This window comes from Triturus cristatus, chromosome 2_2, assembly GCF_964204655.1.
Source record: "Triturus cristatus chromosome 2_2, aTriCri1.1, whole genome shotgun sequence".
NCBI lineage: Eukaryota > Metazoa > Chordata > Amphibia > Caudata > Salamandridae > Triturus > Triturus cristatus.
Window position 1 is genome coordinate 711,994,237 of NC_140582.1, and position 18,790 is coordinate 712,013,026.

Here is an 18,790-nt window from a genome sequence, read left to right on the forward strand (position 1 = left end):
GAACGCCTAAGGATAGCACCACCTGTCAAACTTCAGGTGCGTGAAGCTAACAAAGGTCTATGCAAGGAAGAGTCACTTTGCTACTGCACGCTGCCGCGAGACTATAAGACAGTAATGCACACAAGCAAGTTAGGTCGCTGGGGAGGTAATAAAAAAAGTATGTCTCGAGTGTATGTTTGGCCTCATTAACGCAGACATGGCATCCGCGCAGAAGCAGGGAATCTGAAACTACTAAATTACATTTCACTTTACACCAAATCTTACACGACAAACCGACCACGGGAATTCGGCACAGCACACCGATACTCTGGAATGACAGCCGCGCTGTATGTCCTTAAGTAAAATGCAGACCACTGTCAGCGATCCGAGGTCTGGAGCGAGGCAAGGCAGGCTGAAAGGAACAACCGTCTGAGCTAGTTTGAAGCACTCGCCACCTGCTCCTCCCGGCTGAATGAAGCGCAAGCAGTAAGCCGAGAACCAACCACCGAGGGGGAGTGGGCAACAGTCCCGTCAGCCCGCGCCTCCTCTGCAGCCAAGGTCTACAAGGACAGAAGTCACGTGCGGAAACAAATCACTACTGCCCACTAGGCTAAAGGTAACTCGCAGACACATCACACGGCGCACCGGAGGGGTGAAGGGTGGCAGGCCAATGGCCGGCGAGCGCCCGGTCACTCCACCACCCCAGGGTAAGGCGAGCGGCCAAGAATGCAGGGTTTGTTTCAGAAAACACTACACAAGTGACAGTGTGACATTCTCCAGCGTGCTCTCGGCCTGCCGCTGGCTCATGTCTGCACACAGGCCAGGAAATCCACGCGCCCACATTAGGATTTCTCCAAGCAGGGTCGTGGCCGGTCGTGAAGGGTCCCAGTCACTCGGTTAACCATTATTCCAATCCAAGGAGCTGATCTTTGAATGCATTAAATTAATATAGGTAAAAGCGGGTGCCAGAGCAGAAAAAACAGAAAAATGTTTCCCCACACCACACTAATCCGTGGCCTAATCTCAGTTGGTCAAGGTCATTCGAGGCAAACGAGGCATGGGTGGAGTCTCACTATGGCCTGGTTTCTGTCCTTACTACGGCATGGGTGGAGTCTCACTATGGCCTGGTTTCTGTCCTTACTACAACTCCGAATATTCGTTGGCAAATGTATCCGTTCGGCTGCATCTCTAAAATGCGCTAGCAGCGGATCTGAAACCAGTACTTCCAAAGGAATACTTCCCATGCGTTTATTATGACACCTTTAGATAATGCGATCAAGGTCCGAGAGCCGCACTGCAACCCACAGCTGCGACACGAAGCTATTCGACTAAGGGAAGGAGACACGGATATACTTATGAATAGAAGCAACTGCAGACACATCGGTTCCTGGCACATGGATTATTTAATTAGTAAGGACATATTGCACACCAGGAATGTAAAGAAAAGAGGGAGGAATCACTCAGAGAAGGACTAGAAGTTCAAGAAACCGGGAAAAAAAACGCATATGAAATGTATGACGGAAAAAATTGAAAAAGGCAAAAATGGAACTAACCCTAACCCATACGAAAAATCAAGAGAATATATGGCTGTGATCACAAAACTGACTAGATAGAACTGTGTTGAAAAGGTCGTTTAAACAAACGACAAACAAACAAAACAAAAAAAAGGGAGTTTAAGAAAAGTTATTTTTGTGAGAGAATTGCTGGAATGCAGATCATGGAGGAGTTAATTTCAAATTCTGAACAAGCGTAACGTGTACGTGTCTTGAGGTTCAAGAAAAACAGACTGAAGTCTGCACAGTAATCACTGGCCTCACAAATTTGAGATTAATAATCAGGTCGAGGAGTGGCCCTGTGCAAGACTTTGATCTAAGCATTGCAAATTTATCTTGTTTCCATGAGAAGTCATTGTATTGTAAAACATGGGTAATCTTATCCATTTGTTTCCGTGACAAAGAAACCTGTAATTAAAGGCTCTTTAAACCATTGAATAGGAATGATGTTGCTTTGTTGGTAGATTGATCTTTCAATCTTTTATGAAAGAGACAGATGTCGAAGCAGGAGGTGCAGACTTTGGACATTATAGATGATACTTTCAAATAGGGAGGGAGCGGAAACAGATTGTCACAAACTGGGATTTGTATGTTCTATAGTAGACGGAGAATACAAGAAAATAAATTGCAATTCGGTCTTAAAAATGATTCTAACCTGCATTTGGAAAATATTTTCTTGAACAAAACGGCCTACCAACCTGCCATAACTAAGTTTTTATAAAACAGCAAAACTCTGCAGAAAACTGCAGAGAGACTTTTGGGAATAGGAGAAATTCCAAGACACTCAATTGAATATCTAGGGACCACTCTACTAGCAGTTATAGAAAAGGACAGGATTTCTAATTTAAGCTGGATGGTGGACAGGAGACTATCGCATCACATACCGTACGCCAGATAACTACTAAAGTATTTCTTATCCGCACTTTCTGTAGAAGTACCACTTTGTAACAGTTTCCAAGCACTTCAGGAGCACAGTTAATGAGAAGCAGTCAGTCAAGCAGTTGGGGCAGGACCTGCCAGGTGTGCTTCGTGTTGTGAAGGTAGGACTGACCGGAAGTCAGCCTATATTGGATTTATAGACCACTTAGGCCATGAGAAGTAGCTTTCACCCAAGCTGTGAAGTATCCAGTTTGAGGGGGCTGGTCCACCTACATACTCAATATTTCCACATGGCAAAAACTGTTCCCGTTACCAACGGAGTGAACCTTCGGTTGTAGTAATTGTCACTTGTGGTTAGGAACAGGTCAATCATTTCCCCAGTTACTATTTTGCCCCAGATGTTTAGCAAAGTGTTAGTTATTGGGCTGACAAAGGTCACACGGGAGTCTTTCCCGGATCCACATTATGTACCAAAAGGCCCTTTGTACCAGAGCGTGAGCCATATGGGACCAGAGTTTGACTCTTTGGGTCCACCCCGCAAAAAACTAGTTTGAGCCACTCCAAGGTAGTTTACTTGCAATATACAGAAAGGTAAGCCCTCTCCAGAACACTTCGATAATGCCATTTATGAAAGTGTGAACAGCTACTTCCTAAGAAGAGTCCCTGGGCTAGATAACCGGGCAGACGGACCCTTTTAGTGACTCCCAAAATGCCCATCCCAAAAAAATTAGTAAAAACAATATGCTACAATCTATATCAAAACAGGAACGTTTTAATAGGTTTCCTACATTGAAACAGGTTGGGTTGTGATCTAATGTTTGGTGGTAGAATATTCCATATTTTCACAGACACAACCTGCAGCAGGGCAGCCCACCTGTCTATTTTTCTGATCCTTGGCCGATCGATTAATGCATTGTGTGTGTGGGGGGGGGGAGGGGAATTGGAATGTGAAAAAGTAGCATTTCCCTTCTACCCTTCCATATTAATTCAATTAGTTTCCAATGAAGGACGTTTCAGACTTCTCCCAGATCTTGGTCATGTTGGAATATATACAGTAACGGATGAATTACACATTTTAATTGCTCAGAACCAAACATCTGTTTGGAACATGAGAAACAAAACGCTCATAGGGCTGCCGATTATCTGAAATTACAACTAATCAACAAGGTTTGTCACTCATCACCATGAACAGCAAAGATCTGACCTTGCTTTGACTCTTTGCCCTGGGACTCTTCAACCTTCACTTCTAGCAATTAGAACTTCCCTGTATGAACTTTTATGCCCAACACTATTCTAACCATTTAACTTATTTTAGTTTGGATGGAGGTTTTAGGATTTTCAAATATGCCAAAATGTCAAGAGCAAATCAGTTCCGTTTGCGTTTCATCCCACCAAATGGAATCGATGTTGAATGCTTGTCCTTTGACTATATTGTAAGCACGATACAACACTGAGCATCCGTCTCATTCTTAACAACAACAAAATAAGTAGACTTTCCGAGAATAGTATATATTTAATACCAGGTTTCCTCGGGTATGGTATCAGTCTATCACCAAGTTTATAAATCTGTCCCCTACTCCAAATTTGAGATCTTTCTCAAGTAAGGGCCAGTATTGGAAGGATTCTTTGATGTACCACAGAAACATGGCAATTAAAAAGGTGGTTCCTATGTAGTTCAATTTAAGATATTGTATAGGACATATGTGAGGGAGTAAATTACAAAGTTCAGCATTGTTGCCTCATCTGTCAAAGGTTGCGGATAAGACTTTACTTGTCTGCAGACTCCCTGGACGTGTCCCAAATTACAAGTATTTTGAGACGATGTTTGAGCAACACTGTCTAATGTGCTGGGGGAAGACATTTGGTTACTGATGCAATGCTGGGTCTAGACGCGAGGCAAGAATGGTCTAGAAACAGTAACATTGCACAGCTGTTGTGCATAGAGACATACTGCAAGAAAGGGGCAACCTTGTGGTTCCATATTTAGAGTCTTCGTGTTCAAACATTAATTGGTGTATGGCAACGCAAGGGGTGGTATACAACGGTAGGCGATAAAAGATAAAAAAAATGGGGCCACTGTGCCCTGCACTTTGCGGTAGAGTGGCTCCGATGTGAGAGATTTATACCAGGAGGTCCAGAAACTGTCCTACATCAATAGAGGGAGTGAGGTTAACACACAACCAATGCTTGCTATAGATTGGGCCATTAGTAGCGTGGAACTCTGACAAGCAGATCCAATAACGAGGCATTGTACTCCTTCCTGTATTTAATGTTATACTATTTTCACCCGTTAGAAAATGCAAATGAAACCAATAGGAATAGTATTTAGGAACAAGGACGGTGGCCTATGGTCAAATATTAAATTGGTCTGAATAAGAGCACAGACAGCAAAATTTAACGGAGCATCCAAACTGTCCCCCGGAACTGCAGAGGGAAAAAATAACACATCTGGCTTTTTATAAACTAAAATGCTTCTTTACTCACTGACATGTTTTTAGGAGTGTGGGTCATGTGAAAATATGAGGTGGCAAATGTGAGTAAGCGGTTGCCTAGTCAGGCAAGGCTAAAGCCATGGTCGTACTGGAAGAGCTTCTTGAACCAGTTATTGGTTACTTAAAGTTGGGCAGTATGTGCAGTAACAGCTGATCATGTGACCTCTGTAATTGGGTTGGTTTAATGTGCAAGACAAGGGAATTGGGCACGGTTTATGGCTTTCTTTAATATGTTCACATTGGCGAGAAACTTCACTGGCTGGCTGCAAATGCACGGGACCTCTGTGCATGCCTTTGACACCGTGGACTCTCAAGCACTAATCCACGTTTCAAACAGGACTGGTTTTCTCTGACAGAATCCTGCAAAGCTTCATTCCCCAACTCCACAATCACCACAAACTCATCCACACGGGAACCTACCTGCCTTCTGCAGAGTGGCTCGGGATACTTCATGCACCCCCCCTCCCCCGCCCCCAATTCCTCCATCATCATCATCATCATCCTCTACATGAAATCCTACTCAAAAAGCAGCATCAAGAACAATAAACACAGGGAACACAATCCGATCTGGAAACTTCCACCATTCAGGAAACTCGACTGCCACAATATCATTCAGAACTGGATGCCCATTGCTTCCTTAAAACTCAGACCAAAATACACTATTGCTTCCTTTCCCCAACAATAACAATTAAACTGAAAGGGTGGCTCTCAGAAATTAACTTTAACGCCCGTCTAACAGCAAATGCAAAATCTGGTCTCATCCTGGATACCGACCTCTCAAAAACAATATTGACAAGTTAAACAAGACATCATGGTACCAACTACCTCACCATTTTGGGAAACAAATTTCCAGGAACCTTACTTCTGAACAATCCAAGCCTTCACTCTTGCACCTAGAGAGAGGCAACAGCCTCTCTGCAGTCTCCAGTCTACAGTGAAAAACATCCTTCATGCAGCAGCACAGAACTAAGTCCTAAAAAACACTGAGCAAATGCTCCAACCCTGGATGGAATTACATTGGCTCCCTCTCCAAGGCTGCATCATCTGCAGTATACTGGGGTGGCGAAGTGACCTAAAGAACAATGATGGATTCCACCCAGATCTGTGACTCGGGGTGAGCGTCTGAAAAGTTTCAGTGCTCCATCCATCATCTCCTTGTGCTTGCTAAGCAGAGTCATCTACAAGGATATCAGAAACAGCAACCCTACATAGCGGTCAGAGATGAATTATCCCAGGTGGACACCACCACGTTACAAGCCAGGACATCGCTAAAGTGAAAAGAAAAAAAAAAAAACCACTGAAGACGGAAGCCTTCTCCATCTAGGTTTCCACGACAATATACATTTCCATCAACATCTGAACTTCCACAACCCTTATGCGAAACATAAAGGAGCTTAAGAATTACCTTTTTTGGTCTGACCATTTTCATACATCCTACTTTACTGTAAATGATCCCGAATTGTAACTCCAGGCTCCGTTGCTCTCCCCCTACTGTTTCACGCTTTACACATCTATATACACAAGCACTGGCTTGTGGGGCACACTTGAAGGCCTTGGGGCGCGAGAGAAGAACGAGGGATGCAACCAGATGTGCGGCAGGTGCTTTCTCCCACGGTTGTTCATAGACTGCCATCACATGCAGTGCACAGAAGATTAAATACATATTTAAGGTATATTTTGCTTCTCCCTTGAGATTTACATTATGTTCAGTTCATTGCTTCTTTATTCATCAAGTGTCCCATGATCCATAGAACAAAGACGAAACAATTGTGTTGATTCACGCACCAGCACTTGTCCGACACAAGAAATGAAAGCGCTATAAGTAACATTAATAACATGTTTGTTCTAGCCTTCGGTAAACATTTGGATTCGGACAGCGTGTATTATTTCACACGGTTATTCTTAAACCGGTGAAGGCAGAGCACAGGCTTAAAACAGAATACGAGCTTCCTCGCCTAATAACGTCCACAGAACATTTCACGTGTATCCTCCAACGACGTGTGTAAGAATGCGACAGCCAGCCCCCAACCGGGCTCGATGGAACAGGGCATTTACAGCTGTGCTTCACCACCATAAATCACTGCGGTGGAACAGGCCGCTCGTGTCTCACAGCGGCGATTGTTTGCTACACGTCACAGGCTCCATTAAGCTCACACACTGCCACGATTTCCACTCGCTTCAAGAAAAGCAAATACAGAACGCTCTTTTGCAATGTTGCATTATACAGTAACGGATAAGGACCTCGCAGTGAGAGATCCCTGGAAATTCCATTTTAATCCTACATGAAGTTAATTTATAAAGGCAAAACGGCAATGAAGAGTAGTTTAAAGCTAAATGCTGGGCGGGCGTCTGATTCAAGTGCAGCAGCACACAGCACTCAGCGCGCCTGCCCGACGGCGAATAGAACCCCCTGAACCAACCAAAGAATGCACTGACACAAACCGGAGCAGCAGGCGACCTTCAACCTGGGAAAAACCCGAGCCAATGCCAGTCAGCACGCCCCTCCTTCCACTGACAAAGAGCATTTATCTGACAGCACTTCGCTGCAAAAGGCTAAAGGTCACACCGCTACCCGCAGTTGTGATGGTAGACGTTAGGGCAGCTGAACAACCCAAAGCGTCACAAGGTATGCGCGTTTCAGGCCCTTATTTTCAGAGGCATTTAAAATGCATTTTCCGGGTAACCTGGGCATATCGTGGGCAGGGCAGTAAGATTGGTAAAGTGTGTGTGTGTGTGGGGGGGCGAGCTTCAGATTTTAATGGACAGTCACGCTGGCATCTAATGTTAAAAAACATTTTAGGTCAAGCAGGACGCACGAGGGGCTTAAGAGGCAGTGGACATGGAGAGGAATGCGGACTGGTAGGAGTACCAACCGGGAGAAATACAATATTTTGTCAAGTCATCAATATTTTATGGCTTTCAAAACCGATTAGCGTGTATGTTTCGGTTTATGATATGGGGAGGGGGTGGGGGGGGGGGGTAAGAGTTACATTCTGGCTATAACCTGCGAAGAGAAGGCCTAACCTGGCTACTGGAAGAGCAGAATCTTGCCTGGTAGCAGGGACATACTCCCTAAAACCAGCACAAGCCGAGATGGGGGGGGGGGGGGCAGTAATAAGAAAATAAAACAATAAAAATCTACTCCTCCGTTGCATAATAAACTACAAAAAAGTACGTGTCCTGTAAAACAATTTAACGGTCTCAATTCGTATCACTGAACGAGGTAAACTATATGAAAATTGAACCCCACCGTAGCTCTGATAATATGGGGGGGGGGGGGGGGGGGGGGAAGAGATTTTGAACTGTAGAAAGAATGCGATTATGCAGCCTGTCTGATTATACCACACAGTATATGAAAGGGCTCCATTTAGGTGAGGGCTCCGTATAGCCCCCCTTTATATTTGGTTTATGTAAATGTCATCTTTAAGAACCGAGTGCAAGCACAGTCTCATTAAACCAGAGTTCTGGAAATGCCACACGTCTAGCTGCCACAAGACTAGTTACCTTACGGTCAATATCTTATGAACTGCTCTGCAACACAATTACTGTAAAATACAGAACAGATTAAAAAAAGTTAATTTCTCAGATTGTATTTTTGGACAAACCAGTCATCTCACTAGAACACAGTTCCGTTACTTGCTAAAATGGATTTCCCAGATCTAAATTAATAACTGAGAAATTGATTTTTACAAGTAGATGACTTTATTCCTACCGGGTTTTACAATTTGTAATGAACCTTGAAAAACACTCGCATGCATCAAACACATTTTTGTGAATTAAGGGGCAGATTTACAAGCACCTTGTGCCACTTTTGCGTCACTTTTCCCCCATGTTAAAAAATGACGCAAAAGTGGCGCAAGGGCCTTGTAAATAAGCTCGAAAGTCTTTTTAAAAAAAAACGGAATTCAAGGCGGTGTCTAAAAGTGCATAACAGGTTAGCAAAACTGACTGACGACCTGGGGGTCAGTCTTTCTCCAGGTCGGCAACACTTTTGGATAGATTTCATTTTGAAAGCAACCTCTGGGCGATCTTGCATATACCCCGGTCGTAATAATTCTTGTAGGCAGAGTGATTCTTTACAAATGGATGTTCGCAGTTTGAGAACGGGGCAACTCCTAGGGTGGGATTCCAGCTCACCAAGAGGAGAAGTCGCTTCTCTCTGAACTTTCTAAAACGTTGCCTTTTCAGGAAGGCCTGTTCAAAGCAATCAATCCACAACTCAAGCAACAAGTCAATTTAGGAACAATATGGCAAGTAAACAGTCAACAGATAACAGGAATCAGTATTGGTCTGAGTAGACCTAAACAATAAAATAAATAAAAAGCACCAGCTGTCCTAATTTTCAATTAGACATGAAGGCAAAAGGTATTGTATTTTCAAGCCGAAGTCGGGCAGCGCGAGATAGCCTGCAACTGCCTCTAATTAAAGGAGCATTCTGGGAGGAGTAGTAGTAGCCAACATGTTTATCAACATTCCCAAGTGTGTACTCACCTTTACATTGGTATCACTGCGTCATTAATGTATGCTGAGCTTGGAGCACACTTACTTTTACAAAATTCACCCAAACATTTCAGCTTTTGTATTAATGAACACACTCTACAGTTCAGTATAACTTGCCCATTTGATTCAATGTGCTTACCGCTTCTGCAGCAGGACTCCCCTGCACCCGCACGTTGGCAGAGAGTTGGTTATGCGGATAGAATTAAAGAGTCTACTTGTACAGTGGATACAATAAGCAAGAAGACTCGTTGTCCTTGCCTACAATGAGGAAGAATACCACACCCCTGATAAGGACAACCTGACTGAAGAACTTGTTTGTGCAAGAAAAACTCCACAGACCGAGTCTGCCCAAGAACCATAAAGTTACCGCAGCCCAGAAGAAGCAAGAAGATCTTGCAGCTGCTATATAGCCTGCTATTGAAAGGGTGAGTCTGTATTGTTTCTGACACACTACCATGCCATAAGAGTTTTTAATCCGCGTTTTTTTTTTTATAGCTACTGCTGGACCAGGACAGTCTGCCTTCACGCCTGTGATGGGCAGTCTTGAGAAGGTTGTTCCAATTCCTAAACAGTCAAATATCTTTAAGCATGTGGTACCAAAGATACCATATGCTAAAGTCTCCGTAAAGCCTAGCTCTAAACTGACCAGTTCCCGGTGCCACCCTGTCCCATGGATGCCACCCTATCCCACCTTTATAATGACAGGTAGATTCCAAGATACACTCGCTAAAGGAAATGGCAGATTTGGTACTCGATGGAGTTTATGTTTAAAACGTTTTATTGAACTCGATGGAGTTTAATCAATTCTGGGATAAAGCACGACTACTCACTCGTGAGGGCTTCAATGTGAGGGGGGGGGGGGGCTGAGTCTGCGGACAGTCAAAGAGCCAGGTCTTGAGGTCCTCCCTGAATTGCAGCAGCGAGGATAGCCTGAGGTGCAGAAGCAGGGAGTTCTAGGTCTTCGCAGTGAGGTTGGAGAAGGATCTTCCTTCAGCCATGGTCTTACGGATCCATGGGATGGTGGCCAGGACCGGGGTGTAGAAGGGGAGGAAGTGGTTGAGGTATGCGGGTCCAGTGTTGTCAAGGGCTTTGTAGGTGTGCATGAGAAGCTTAAAGGTAGCCAGTGAAGGTCTTAGGTGGCCCGTTATGTGGTTGCGGCGTGGGATTTTAAGGATGAGTCTGGAAGAGGCGTGCTGGATGGTCTGAAGTTTGTGAGTTTCTAGGTGGTGCCAACGTTGAGTGCGTTGTCGCAGTAGAGTGTTGCAGACAAGCGCATGGGGGACAGTTTTCCTGTACCCGTTGGGGGATCCACTTGAAGATATTATGAAGGAGGTGGAGCATGTGGAGTTGGTGGTCCAGTGCCACGACCACCGATCTTTGGAGCTCAGGTCAGGCGGTAGGAAAGGGAGGGCTTTGAGAATTTTTAGGATCAGAAAGGAGGAGGATACAAGATGGTTTGTCTGGTCCCTAAACAGGAGGTTGGCATCAAAATAGACATCTAGATTCCTAACTTTTGGGACTGGGCAAGGCTAGGATCCTTAAGATTGCAGCCACCAGGTTGAATTTCAAAAAGAGAAATCTCACCCAAATATAGGTACATACATACATACATACTAGGCTGGCTACAGAATCTTTTACAGGCATGGAAAATAGAATAAGCAAAACCTTTTTTTAAATGTTCTGGCGCTAGTGGTGTTAACATTTTAATCTATGTGATGCTGTAGAATTGAACAGTTGCACAATCAATGAAGCATCACTGACACTGGTCACAAATTTATACAAGAATTTGGAGTGCAGTTCAGGTCGAAATTGAAAGCAGAGTACCTCAATTTGCCTTTTTAGGTCTCAGCTAGAAAGCACATGCGCTGTCTCAAAGAGACGTGTAGTGTTCAATCTGTAGGCTTCAGGCCACACATACTTTCCATTTGCTTGCTACATCACGCACAAATGACAATACCATGCCACATAATTCCAGTACACTCAATACCACATAATTACTAGCCACATATTTGTACTGCACACCATGCCACGTAATTCCGCTACATATAACTCCAGTCAACACCACACAAATCTATGCCACACAATTCCACAACACACCATTCCAATCTAACCCAAATAATTCCACTCCACATACATCCACTCCATAACACACTTCCTAAAGATATTGCCATTGACAACACCAATAGGTCTCGAATTGCTGAAACCTATTGGCTTTGCCAATGCTTATTGAAAAGGAGGCTTTATATGGAATTTAGCTATGGGTGATAATTTGTCCTCGAAAGACTACACTTGTGTACAACTCAAAATGCCACATGGTGAAATGCCCATCTAACAAGAAAGAAGAAAGCAAATGGGAGATTAATGTAGTGTATCAAAACAGTCAAAATTTACCAGGCCCATAGTTCTGGCCGAATGGAGGGTTTATTTTAAAGGTTTTTATTGGAGAGAATGGCTTTTTTGGATTGAGACTCCTAGGACAGATATCACAAGATCCCATAAGAACACAAGACTGACAGCTGGTGTAAGCCAGAAGATGGTTCTGTGAATCTGAGCAATTATTGCCACATGGGTATCTGGAACTCCACTGCTCAGTATAGTCTACTTGCCACATATGTTATTTGAGCACCCAAGACTTGGATAAAGTGAGCTTTACAAATACACATTATGGTAGGAGCGCAGGTAGGGGCACATGAAAAATCGGGAGGGGTGGGAAATAGAGTTACCACTTCCAAACCTAATAAGTCTATAGAAACTATCAAAACGTTGCTGCCAAAACACAGCAGGCATGACTGCAATAAAAAATAAAATTAAACCTCCAAGGCGGTAGCAGTCTTGCAGTGGTATTGTGCAAAATGTACCATCATTTCAAGGCCTAACATGGCCGCCACATATAGAGAAAACATGTTGGCGATCTTGGAGCGGTAATCCATGAAACACTACAATGTCATCTGGGAAATATTTAAGGCATAAGGTGCCGTCGGTCGTACATTAAGGATTTTGCAAGCCACCATGGAGTTCCATTACCATATGCCCGGAGCCAGATTCCTGTTGGTAGATAACTTTTGCTTTGTCTTGTGTTGTCTGGCCCCATTCAGTCAGTGCATTTGGCACTATTGTACTGTTATTTCTACATATTTTACATGGCTACGTAATGCGAGACGTAATAACTAGACTGCAATAACAGTCGAGTTCTGACATCTTTTCTTCATAATCAGCAATTGAGTGAGTCACTAGGCAGCTATTAAAAAAATTAGAATTTAGCATTTATATAGGGATTGCAGAAACCCATGTATCATTCATATTATGCTTAGTGTAGCTTTGTTATAACCATAAAAGATGGCAGACGTACTGCTTTGAAACATTGCAGCCATTTTGGAAAAGTAAAAATGTTTTTATAATATGGACAATGCCATTCCATGACTACAGTGCACTGCATCCATTTGTCAAAACCATTTTGTGTCTTTTGCTTTCTCACCCTAAGTCGGGAGTCCTGGGCTCACTGTGCCACTGGAATCAAGCTATCCTGGCTGAAGAGGGGTGAAACCCCGAATCCGGTCCTAGGATGCTTGTTTCCAGTCCAGGGAGATCCTGGCTTGGCAATTGGGGCTGGACTGTTCCCATGAGGCACTGGATCAAGACTAATTTGCATATAGCCAGGGCTAAACTGGGGTGGCATGGTGAGCAAAAGAAAGATGGATTTAACCCAGATTTCTTGACTCTGGGTGAATGTTTTGATTTGTTCTGTGTTCCATCCATCAATTTTGTGTCTTTTGCATTGAGCTTTTATTGGTAAATTGTTATGACAAAGTAGTACTGAATTTAGTAAATCACAACTATGCCCAATAGTTAAACCAACGAAAGCAGTTCATTTTGTGCATGGTTAGTAAATGTGGTCATCAACAATCAGGTATATTTGTTAGATTACTATATTCTGCAGACTTGAGTGACCATTCAAGAGAAATTAACTCAAAGTTCCTAGTTTAACCAGTTCTTTCAGTGTACACATTTTACTTTCGTTATGCAAATGATGCTCACCAACTAACGCCTAAAAACCCTACTGGAGAATCGCTATACTGAAGCGATACCCAAACGAAGCGCTCCTTTCTTCCTCGCTGCAAGCAAAGTAAACTGAATGCAAGCATTCTTTAGTCACCCTTCATGTCTCTGGGTACAATAGCCTATTTACAGTGCACCGCCTGTTCCAGCACGCAAGCGACAGTCATCAAAATGAGGGAGGCAAAACGCAGTATCAGCCGATGGTCAACAATCAGACTATTCAACTGCTTTACGCATTTTAAGCATCTCTTGGTTTTACACACATCACCAGCATAGTCAGACTACTAGCAAGAGCACACACTGTATCCAACCACTTTATAATACTATAAAATTAACATAGCTATAAGACCCAACACCCTTGAGTGGTAGTCACTACAAACCTTTTGCCTTCACCCCTTCAGTTTTTCTGAATTCATTTTTGTTGGCTTTAAGATTCTGTGCACTTTACCACTGCTAACCAGGTTCATGTGCTTGTGCTCTCTTCCTAAAAACACAAATATCTTGGACCCGATTGACACACTTAGTTTGACTGCAAGGCCCTAATATATGATACTACATGCACCCAGGGCTGTAATTATATGCTACTAGTCAGCCTTTGGCACCAAATGATGGACGGAAGGCTGAATTAATCAAACATTTACCTCTAGTCAAGAGATCTGTGTTAAATACATTGTTCTTTTGCTCACTACATCACCCCTGTTTTGAATCCCGACATATGCAAATCAGTCTTAACCCTGCTCCTCATGGGAACAGTTCAGCCCGAACTGCCAAGCCGGGACCTCCCTGGACCAGAAACGAGCATCCTAGGACTGGTTTCGGGGTACCACTCATCAGCCAGGCTAGCTTGAATCCAGTGGCACAATAAGCAAGTTGACGCAGCACTAGTCAGCCTGTAGATCACATGGCACAATAAGCAAGTTGACGCAGCACTAGTCAGCCTGTAGATCACAAGGGCCACTCACTAAAGAAGCAAACTGCACTATAGGCTGTAGAGGCAGGCCTGAGGCATGTTTTAAACTGCCATTTCGGACTAGCGAAATAACCATTTTGCCAGGCCTATACCTTCATTTTTAATACATACAAGTCACACCCCCATGGTAGGCTCTATAAGCTCTTAGAGCAGGGTGCACTGTATTTAAAACGCAGGACATGCGAGTTCAAGTTTTACATGTCTTGGAAGTGAAACATTCAACTTTTTTTTTTTCTCTCTGTGGTAAGGCCCATCTCTCCCCAAGTTCAACACTGGGTTGCCTTAAGTTAAATAAATGCACATTTTATATTGGGAGCAGATAGAGAAATACTTCTTGGTCACTTTAATTGCAATTTAAAAACTTTAGTGGTAAAGTCGGATTTTAATTTACAATTATAACAATGGCACTTCAAAAGTTGTCATTTTTGTGCCCAAATCCACTGTGCATTTCTGCCAGAAGGCTGGGTCACATGAATGCTGTTTTGTATTGCTGCCAGACAGTGAGACAAAGAAAGCTTAGAAGTGGACAGGATGGCCATCCTGCCAGGATGGCTAGGAAGGGGCTACACCCAGCCTGAGGAAATATGAATTTTGTGATCAGTTATGTCCCCTATCGTAGACCCCAACGGCTCCATGTGCATGCTATAAGAACATGTATGTTCCCTCCAGTTCCAGTTATGAAGACGCAAATACATGTGCGTCCACCGTCAACATGTCCGCTTTCAGATACGCCATGAATGGGTCAGATATTCCATTCCTAAGTATGAAAGGCCACCGACTTTATGTGGTTCACTTTCCACATTTTACAGACTCAGGCGAGTAGGCCCTGAATTCTGTCATCAAGCCTTTTCCTGCCTTCTGCCTCTGACAGCTCCAGTCCGACCATGCATCTGTATCCCTGAACTTTGTCCTACTCCCTGCGCGGCTAACGGTGCCTGATCCAGCCGGTTGCCTGCCAAAAACTGTATTTCACCTTCAAGATTATCTGCTCCGCTCCTCATCCGATGCATTCCTGTCTAGTAGTTTAGGTAAACATTCTTCCAGCTACCGTGCAAAGGGCCAGGCCTCACTGTCCTCATGCAAGTAATTCATAGCTCCTGTTACCATGGAAGATTCCTGCCCCCCCTCGCATCTCACGTAGACACTTAGACGCTTGTACACGCACTAACAGTCAGTATAGAATAGATTACGTCCTAGAGACCTTTCCTTTTGGATAATACAGTTCTTTAAACATAAGATATTAGATATGATTTGGGATTAGGTTGACATGACCCCTCAGACTTCTGTCTCCACATGTAGAGCTAAATGTCAAGTCCCCTTCACCCTCTAGTTACACGTCAATCACACGTCATGCAGCTGCGCGCGCATCTCTGCCAAGTATTTCTGCTGACATTGCAGGATTCTCTCATGGATCCACCCACTTGTGACATCATGTTTAATGACGTTTCTAGTTACGCCTAGGTTTACTCTTTTTTTTCATTACGTATGTGTATTATATCTGTATTATCAGCTGTTACGCCTCTTGCATCTGTCTTAATGTAATGCTTTCCATATAAATACCATTACTTGTCAATAATGTATTGCCTTCCCTTCCTGAACCTTCGTGGTGATGGAATTTGAAGCCCACAGTTCGAACTGTAATTCCTTTGTAGAGGAATAAAGCCTTTCAGAACCTCTAATACCACGGATTCTGCCTCTTATATTTACTGAGTTATTCTTACTAGACTTTACCGCATAAAAAATAGTACCGGTAATGAAATATTTACCACATAAATTGGCGCCCGAACAGGGACACTTTCTCATCTCACGCGCCGGAGGTGCGTTGCAGGCCCGGTCTCCTGCCACAGCTGAACGGACAAAAACGCGTACCTGCAGGATTTCCTGTATCTCCCTCCGGCCAAGCGGGGGCGACTGAGGCTGCGATCAACACCCAGACGAGGCGGTGAGAAGAGCGAAGTATCCTGACCAGAGCCTAGCTGAGAGAGCAAGATCCGAGGTATACAGAGGCCCACCAGATTCCGAAGTTCCGAGTCCAGTCCGGTCCAGTTTCAGTTCAGTTCCGAGGCCTTCCGTTCCGTGCTACCCGGTGAGTACCATTGCCGGGGAGGCATTTAAACGTGCACATAGTCTGTGCCGGTCAAGACGGGTTTGGGTACACAAATCCGGTCTGCACTGTTTCAGCAGTGTATCTGTACTGTTTAGCAGTATATCTAGTATGTCTTGCATATAATTAAGTATTATTTAGTGTTAGTATTATGTCATTAACTAGTTTTCTATTAATTATCATCGTTCGTTAAACTGTTAAATATTAAATGTTTTAATACGTTCTACATATTGTGGTGTGAATGATTGTTCATTATTGTGTTTATTGTATAAAGTGTGTTCAAGTAATAAGGTCTAAAAATGCCGCTCTTTTCGAAATTAAGACAGATCAAAACCAGAAAAGGAGTACTCGAAGAAGCTGTTCCCATCCCACCTAGGGACACTCCAGGGTACTTTATGTATCATAAACATGGCCTAGATGCCGTGTTATTTCTTGATTTATGGGTGGACTACACCAAAGAGTTGCCAGAAAGTCAGAGGTGGCCCGCAGCGGGGACCTGGGATGCAGATTGCATCATGAGAGTAGAAGAAGAATTATGGAAAAAGAAAGCCAGACAGTCACAGAAAGATGCCATTGAATTATGGCGTAAAGAATCATATAGACGTACAGAAAAAGCGCTCAGACAAGAAGAGAAAGGTAGGGAGAATTCGAATAAAACCCGAGAAAATTTATTAATTGAGGAAGGTACCCGAGTAAAAGCAGAACAAGTAGACAGACAACGAAACACTCTTATGAATGGTATGTATCCTCTTTTGGCCGAAGGGTTACCTCAGGCCACCCCGGAAATACCGAAAAACTTGACACCCCCATTACTTCCGATAAAAGCACATCCTAAAACAGCAAAAGATGTTTTCCTTTCCTCCTATTTAGATGACGTAGCTCCCGAATATACTAATGCCACACCACACACATCGCATGACGATGGTGTTCAACGTCAAGATCATCCGTCTGTATCCCCGCAACAACAAACTCCTACGCCCATTCCCACAGGTCCATCCGTTTCTACTGTTTTTCCCGCATCTACAATTTCCATCTTACGTCCAACGAATCCTTTCTTGCCCAGCACCCCAGATGGTGCTACAGGAGGTACGACAGACATGTTTGCCACCCCGCCGCGAAATAAACAGACCCTTAGAGATTTAGCACTCCAACGTACACCCCAACTAGCGACATCCGACATGTTTAAAGAACATCTTGTGGATTGTAGATACGATCCAGTGCCAGGTAAACAGGACAGATTGCTACTATCATCACTACGTATACGACGAGCTACATTGTATTTAATGACGATACCAGGAATGGTTGAACATCTAGACAATATATATCACTTTGTCCAAACAGGGCGAAGCCCAGAAAGTATTAACGAAGCTATGGAATACCAGAAAGTGGATGTACAAAGACAACTACTACGTTTTTTCATAAACTGCGTGATCAGGAACCAAGACAGGCCTGAGGCAGACCATGATACCATGCAAAAACTTGCCAAACGGGGTCAGAACATATCAGACGAGAAACATGATAGACAGGCGTGTATAATCGCCATGTATCGAAAAATCCGCAAGGAAGTAGAACGAATACATAAAGAAAGACGAGAAGCAGACAGAATTGAATTAGAGGGAGAGGAGGAGCAAGAATCAGAACAATTAGATACGATAGCTTACGTAGGTAGAGAAAGACCCCATAATAATACTAGAGGCTTTAATGATCCGATACGTCCGATACGTTCAGAATGTAACAGACATTTTCAAACCCCTATGTTAAATACAAGGTCCCCTGAACACCTATTCCAAGCCGCTGATAAATTACTCCGAGACCGAAGGGGGTACCATATGCTCGATTCCATGGATGAACAAGAATTAGCCAGGTCAGCAGTACAATGGGCCGACTGTCCCGACAAATACAGTGAAGATGCATTAGCACACACATTTCTGAATCTTACCCCATACGAACAGCGTTTAGCTAGTATATACATGATTCAACACCTCCTTATATTATATAAAAGTCAACACTCCGATCCTGGACCCTTACCGGACATATTGACCGAATTACTCACGAATAAATGGAGAGGTTCAGGTACGGATCTAATTAAAGAAATTCTAGAATTTCGAAACCAGTATATAGTTTTCGCATACCCAGAACACGTTCCAATTCCCACTATGGGGAGAAAAATATATCACATAGACAGACAGAATCCGTTACGCGAAGTACACCCAATCAGAGGTGAAGATAATAACTTTACACGCGTGTTTGTGTACAC

At 43.6% G+C, this 18,790-nt stretch overlaps 1 protein-coding gene across 4 annotated transcripts in view; it reads right to left on the minus strand.

The window, feature by feature from the left end:
• The window catches only part of ACSL1 (acyl-CoA synthetase long chain family member 1), a 479,125-nt gene that overhangs the window by 345,495 nt on the left and 114,840 nt on the right, over positions 1 to 18,790 (minus strand). The window contains exon 1 of one of the 4 annotated variants that reach the window (XM_085641925.1): positions 265 to 558. The exons of 2 other annotated variants lie outside the window; for them this stretch is intronic. The gene's annotated coding sequence lies outside the window, so the exon portion shown is untranslated. Of the gene's footprint in view, positions 1 to 264; positions 559 to 18,790 lie in introns of those variants that run through there. One more of the 4 variants, XM_085641921.1, reaches the window with a different exon arrangement.